Here is a 6709-nt window from a genome sequence, read left to right as displayed (position 1 = left end):
GCCCGGCCAATAACATAATACACTACTAGCGGGTCCAACAAGCCCGGCCAATGGCTACATAAAATGTGGTCTCTTGGTGGTAACATGGCTGCCTTCCTACTGTAGATCCCACCCTCACAAGCTAGTGAGAGAAAGCCCATTTTGTCCATGTTGTAAAGCATCTGATTTGAATCTATAAGGCAAAGTCACTATTTTATGCAAGCAGAGTTACATGGCAATAAATCATGAGAGGAATGTAAAGTACATGTGGAAAGGAGTAAGTGAAAGATTTATAAAATGCTAGACTGCCATTAAGGACAAATAAATTGCACTTTGATGAAATTAATGAATCAAGAGTTTTGGGCTTATGGATGAGTTTATCAATTAGTTAGCTATGACTAAGGTTAAAACAACTACTCTGGTACTAGCTAAGCTAAGAAAATTATCTAAATGCAAGATTCCCTAATTGGCTTTTCAGATTTAATTAGCCAACTAGCTCTCACAACTCCAAACAAAAGATTGAAATTTTAAATGTAAGCTCGATGGAAGTGTGCACCTCTGTCGTAGTTGTCAATGCAAGGAACTTGCCGACACACTGTGTGTGAGCCACAAATGGCTCCAAGCACACAACATGCCTAAACTAGTAAGCTCAAAGATGGTGATGGTGTGTCACTCACCGCTCTACGCTTGCTGTCGTGGAGGATTTATCGCCACGAAGAAGAAGGAGACGCCGCTACGCCACACTCAACCCCTTCACCGTCGCCGTGCCGTCGTCGCAATGCTCGATCGCACACTCTCTCTCTCTCTCTCTCTCTCTCTCTCTCTCTCTCTCTCTCTCTCTCACGCATACACACACACACAAGGAGATGAAGAAGAAGAAGATGGAGATGGAGCAAGAGCACTCTTCAATTGCACAAATGAGAGAATGAGTGAATTTTAGGTTTAATTGATTTTTATATGAGCTCGCCCCATTCACACTTGGGCACCCGTGCTTAGACAACTAATCCCTTGAATGTTCCAGTAGAGTGCGCCTCTCATCAGTGATCACTCTTACCCTTTTCTTATTGGACCGACAAGCCCGGTACTTGACTCTACCAAATAAATAATACGGCGTCCGTCTTAGGTGATAGGAATGTGCGTGAGGGTTAACATGCCCCCCTTCTTGATGTAGATTCCATCCTCGGAAGCTATTGAGTTGCACCTCTTTCATCGAGGTGGAAGAGCATTTGAGATGAATGTCCTTAGTCTTCTTCAGTCATCACTGCAAAATCAAACAACAATGGTGTTGAGCCAGCAGAGGAAGTGTTGAGCCAGCAGAGGATCACACCCACATTTTTGCTCACACCCATCATTTTGTAACCATTGATTGTAATAAATGTCTTTCCGACATTAATTTTGATTTGAGCCATTCATTAAGTAACGGGACTCAATTGAGTTTCCAGCTTGTAATCCCGAAGTAATTTCACCTGTTGATGTAAATAATTAGAGATGTTCTCACCTCCAAGGCTGAGGTATATAAGCCAAAGTTTTGTAACCTAAAGGAGATTCAATTATTAATCAAAGGGAGTTTTTGAGCGCCGTGACTGTGTCTAAGAGAGAGAGAGAGAGAGTCTTATCTTCTTGCTACGCGAGCTACGGGGCCGCCATTGGAGAAGCGACACCGCCATTGTGTTAGCAACGGTGAGAGCTACGCACAGATACCAAGAGTGCGCGCTATCGGCTTCTATGTGTGGTAAGTTCCTACGAGCTTCGGTGTGAGTTTTCTTCCAACTTGTGTGTCGGAATAGAGCGTGAAGCATATCTATAGAACCACAACGAGTAGAGCTACACATTAGTACCTTCGGGGTCAAGTTTCGGTCACCTGTATTTTTCGGCCTGTCTTCATACGCGTTTGCCGCACGGAGTGGTTATAGGTTGATTTTGCAGTTCAAGTCTTTAGGGTGTTATTCTTACCTAGTGCATAGACTTCCCCTTGAGTTTGAGATCGATTCGATGATTCTAGATCCTGTTTCGTATAGCATTCGTTCATAGTACGGATTTCAGTCACTTGCGTATTTTAGAACTTAGATTTGATTTCCTTAGTAGTGATTGTCATTAGAAGGTCGAGTAGGTGATTTGACACCCACCTAGTTGTTTCAATGCGCCTGCGGGTCAAGCTTCGTCCTCGTCTGACAAATTCTGTTGTTGGTTGAGTTCTCGCTATTTAGCTTCCGCTAGCGGCGTAACCGCCTTAACATTTGGCGCCGTTGCCGGGGACGAGAGCTTAAGTAGGTGACCTTAGACTAATCCTACGAGGTGAGTCGTATAAACTACTTTGTATACTTTAGTTAGAAAAGATCTAGGAGTGGTGGACTCCGAAGGTTTCGAGAGATACTAGGAAGTGGGGTATTCCTGGGTCTTCCGTGTTGACAGTATTTTTAGTTTAGCTTAGATTAGATTGTTTTTGATGGTGTTTAAGTGGTTGTTGACATAAAAAGCATTTGCTACTCCTTGTGTGGTAGTAAATCTCTTTATATTTTCAATTGCAAAAAATCCATTTTATGATTAGAAGTAGCTTAGGTAGGGCCTGATTTGATCCTGATCTAAAGCTATCAATTGGTGTTCTATTTGCTTGATGTGTTTGATTGCATGTTAGATCACTGAAAAAAGTCACTTTGGTAGTGAAATATGCAATAAACAAAATTCAGAAAAATTTTCTGTGTAACTGATTGTTGTTGAGCACTTAAAAGAGCTATTGGAAGAGTTCTGTGCTGAAAAACTGGAAATCTGCAACTTTAGACATCATACGCGTATGATGTCTTAGGACCTAAACAGAGACTAAAATTGAAAATTTGACATTGCCAGAGTGTTTAGAAGGGGGGTTTTACCCTAAGATCAACTTAAAACAAGAGCATTAACACTCAAAGAAACCCAAAAAGACAAGTCGGAGTCCAAGAAACGCAAAGAATAGGAAATTTTGGATTCAAATCTTGTTTTTACATTCAAACCTGACAAAAACACTTGAAACTCAATTATAAACATTGGAGAAGGCTTAAAACCAAGAATAGTCAAAATCTGGGACAAAAGACATCATACGCGTATAATGTCTTTTGGCACATCCACTGCTTATTTTTTATATCTGACCTGACAAGATTGTTACAGGCACTGTAGGAAGCATAAATATCAGGTTTGGACCCAAATTGATGAAAAAGACATCATACGCGTATAATGTCTTTGACCTAATTTTGGACATATTTTGATACTTTGCTAACACAGATCCATTGTAATAGCTGTCTAGAGGTTATATTTCAAGTTTCATCCCATTTGGATCACAATTGACCCAAAAAACAAGTCAAAAGCGGAAAATTGCCAAGAAAAGCCTAAATTAGCCATAACTTGCTCAAATAGAGTTCAAATTGAATTTTGTGAGGGAACAGAGCATAAAGGGGCCACTGAGAGTGAGCATAACCAAAATAGTCAAATCTGTGAAAAAAAGACATCATACGCGTATAATGTCTTTTTCAGCATAACTGCGACAAAATTCTCACTTGATGAAACAGAAGTTGTCCAACTGACAAGATTAAACAATTGACCAAGTATCAATCAGTTTGGATCAATTCTGACCACAAAAACTTGGGGAAAACAAATTGCCGAGACGGAAAAGTTACAGTCCTTTAGGGGAATTGATGAATTTGCAATCGGGTAGGAATCTCCGGAATAATCAACCAAAACAAGGGGAACCAGCAAGTGTCATATCAACCGAGGGAAGTTTAAACCAAAGTTGGGTGCAACCATTAGAGCCGATCTTTGAAGGAAGTGTTTCTGATCTTCTTCGGAGAGGTCTTACGAGATTTTCACCGAACACTCGAACAGGAACAACAGAGAAAATATGGCAGCAGGATCATCAAACCCTTCCGCCACAATGAAGCTACTGTTCATAAAATATCAGTACGACAATGAGCAAGGTGCAAAGATCTATAAAGATGGAATGGACCGCTATTGTGTAAAGATAGAAGAAAGACCTAGTGAGTTCAAGGACTTAGTGCCTGTGAGCTATAGCGGAGATAGATATCTAGATGACGAGGGTACCATGTACTTGGTAGTCCTAAACCCTGACATTGTGGACAAGTGGGGATTGATGGGCACCAAAGCCAAAATAGATGAAGAACTCGAGGAGAAAGCACCAATAATAAACTTCCCTAATGCGAGGTTAAGAAGAGAGAATGAAACTACAAGGATCAACACTGATAACATCTATATGGGGCTATACAAATATAATAATGGGGAGCAAGATCTCTATTATAGATGTGAAGAACCCTACACCGGAGAGTTGACAGACCAAAAAAGACTCTATGTCTTTACCTACACAGAGGGATCAGAAGTGAAAATTGCCGCTTACGATAAGTATGGCAGGCAATACTCAACAATGGGCAAGAAAGAATTAGAAGGATATACATACTTTGGGGGAACACTACATCAGTATTATGTTACTTCTAGCTCACATAGACCAGCACCAACAACTGGAGTGCAAAACTCAATGACAACAGGAGGACAAAGAACTCAGGTTGCTGACTCTTTCAGTCAACCTTGGGACTCGAAGCTCGGACCAATGGGATCATTACATTCCAGAGAGTCAATGGAGACGAATCGAGGTAGTGCAATTCCAATCCCCACCTATACCACTCCAGGTCCAAGGTTTGAAGCGGAACCATCACATTTACCTCCTAGTAGTAGATTCAGGGCGGGTGAACCGACAAGGGTAACCCATGAAGTCCATGATGCTAGAGAAAGCTTTAGCCGAGACACAGGAGCAATGAGACTAGTAGCAGACCATAGACGTATGAGACCATCTCAAGTCGCGAAGTGTATGCCAAAGAAGTATGGTGGTTCAGGAGATCCGTATGCACATGTGTCACTCTTTAAGCAAGTCTTAAGAGCTGAGCAGATAACAGATTTCCATACACAATACGAGGGATTTGGTCTTACTCTAGAAGGTACTGCATTGACATGGTTTCAACCAATGAACATAGGGGGATTCCATGACATTAACCATTTGCTAAGAGAGTTTGCTGAGGAATTCTCAAAACGAGGGATTAAGCACAATACGGTCTCACAAATATATGCTTTTAAACAGAGAGAACACGAAAAAGTGAAGGAAGCTTCACTTCGCTTCAAACAATACATTGAGAGATGTCCAGTACGTGAACGACCACAAGATGACAGACTATCTGTTCTCTTTATTGAGGGACTGAGGAACGACACTCTCAAGAAGGACTTGCACTTGAAAGCTTGTACAAGTTTCGAGCAAGTAACGAGAGAGGCATTGTACTTAGTGGATAACTGTACGGTTTATGGAGAGGTGTCAGCGGATACAGATTTTGCATCCAATAGCTCCTCCTCCGTAGCGAGCGAGACTACCACTAAAAAGAATGTTCAAACAACAACCATGCCAAATGTAGAGCAAATGATAGAAGATGCTCTAAAAAGGATGGCACCATACCAAAAACCATTGCCAAAAACACTGAAATGGTGTGCTATTGAACAAAAATGGACAAATCATCCAACAGAGGAGTGTTATTACAACAAAGGGTATGTAAGGGAGCGCCAGTATGCACCTCCTGCTCAATTAGCACCACCTCAGATACATCCAGTACCTCGATACCCAACGGGAAGTGTACCAGGACCTATGGGGATAGAAAGACCGCAACCGGTATTGGGACAACAACCACCTTTACCAGGAGCAAGACCAGTGGGCATTAGATATGCATCAACCTTAGAGAATCAGGAAGAAGAAGCCTTAGTGCCTGTTCAAGCCTATTATGAAGAATCTGGTGTACACATGTCTCCAACTATGTATTACCCACCAGAAGAACCCAAACAACCAGAACCATGGGGCATGATTGGGAATGTTGGAATACCAACAATTACAAGTGCTTCTGATGAAGAGAGATACAATTTGGACGCAAGAACATTGATGTTCATAGCTCATGGAGGGTTAACAGGACAAAGACCATCCTATCCACAAAGGACGAATCAAATGGGACCAAGACCAGCACTAGGACCCTGTTACAAGTGTGGGGGTGACCATCTGATGAATGTTTGCCCACATACGGAAATCATTAGAATTAACGCTTATTGCACTGAGTGTGGGGTTACTCACTTCATTGAGGATTGTTCAAAGAATCCAAACAAAGTGCAAAAGACGACATTGAATATGTTAGAAACTATTCCTACCAGCAGTGGATCTGAAAATGAAACTCTGATACCAACGCAAGTTGTTACTAGAGCTCAAGCTAAGAAAACCACTAGAGAACCTGAGAATGGAAAGTTAGCAACTGAAGTGGTTAGTCAAGGACCGCGGAGTCAGAAAAACACATGGAAAGCTAGAAAAGCACGCATGAAGTTGAGAAAAGAACGTGAAGACGCTATTCTAGCTGAGGAACTAAAGCAAACTAAAGCTAGATTAGAAAAACTTGATAGTCAAAACGGGAAACGAGAGATGTGAGCCCGGAAAGAACGAAACAAAAGAGTATCAAAGAAACAACGAGCTTAAGCTCAGGGGGATCAGTGCTAGTCGACAAAGTACACGAACCATTGGACGCACTGATGAGAGCTTACGAAGCTAGGTTAAAGAACAACCAAACACAAGAACAGAGGTGGATGACATACCCAAACGCAAAATTGGAAAAGCAGACTTGAAATGTGCCAGAGAATGATCGAGACTGCACAAGCCTTATTAGAACCACCAAAA

This window comes from Adiantum capillus-veneris, chromosome 1, assembly GCF_014529385.1.
Source record: "Adiantum capillus-veneris isolate H3 chromosome 1, ASM1452938v2, whole genome shotgun sequence".
NCBI lineage: Eukaryota > Viridiplantae > Streptophyta > Polypodiopsida > Polypodiales > Pteridaceae > Adiantum > Adiantum capillus-veneris.
This window is presented reverse-complemented; position numbering follows the sequence as displayed.